Here is a 1,046-nt window from a genome sequence, read left to right on the forward strand (position 1 = left end):
GCAAACCTTTTTTAAGTAGTCCTATGGCACGTTCTATAAGATTGCGAGTTTTGATGTGCGCAGCATTATAACGTCTTTGTTTGTGTGTATTCAAGCAAGAAATGGTGTCATTACAAAGAATGGCATGGATAACCACTGTCTCCCAACAAAAAGCCTCTATACATGCCCGATTCTAGGCTCTGTGCTAGTCTTGAGGTGGAAAATATTTTGGAGTCAGGAGCAATGAAACCTAAGCCCATGAGATCTACCTGTGGCCTCCCAAAAAACAATAAAAGAATTCTAAATTAGCCTGTCAGAAAATGCATCTCCACATCCTCCAAATTAGCTTTATGAAAAAAAAAAAATATTAACATCCTCCATGTTGGGTTGTTTGTACAGTGTTTCTCCAAGTATGCCTATCACTAAAATTACATGGCCCAACATAGCTCTCTGCAAAAAATGAATCATGCCATCCTCCACATAACATATTTTTATATTCACTAGGCTAGGGAATGGCAATTGGAAAAATCTAGTTTACTTACGGATGCATATTTAAGTCAGGAGGGTCCAGGGGTGAAGCTTGAGTCTAGGAAAGGAACAGGATTCTAAGTTGTAAAACTAAGGCATATTTAACGTCTAAGTTGGGTTAGGTATCTGGCTATTAGCCTAAAGGAAATACTGAAAATTCTTTAATAAATATATCAATGCAGAGAAGGAGAGATGCTTCTGGCATTAACTAAACTAAATTTTATATATATAGACCTCTCATACCATCAGAATTGGCTGGTATTTGGCAATTCACTGCCTGTGAAAGCCATCGGCAATCCATATAGGTAGCCACTACCATGGCAATTAGCTTCAGACTTCTCTTACAAGGCTTGGGCAATGTCACTTTCATCACAAAAAAAAAAAGTCATTTACAGCACTTTCTAATTTCCTTATTATAACCAGCCTCCTACGTCTGCTTTAATGTTGCATCTAGTAGTCTCCTATGCTTCAGTTTGTACTGATTTCAACTTTCTTGGGCAATATAACACTAACACATTAAGATTTTAGATGTATACCAA

This window comes from Macrobrachium rosenbergii, chromosome 51 (assembly GCF_040412425.1).
Source record: "Macrobrachium rosenbergii isolate ZJJX-2024 chromosome 51, ASM4041242v1, whole genome shotgun sequence".
Classification (NCBI taxonomy): domain Eukaryota; kingdom Metazoa; phylum Arthropoda; class Malacostraca; order Decapoda; family Palaemonidae; genus Macrobrachium; species Macrobrachium rosenbergii.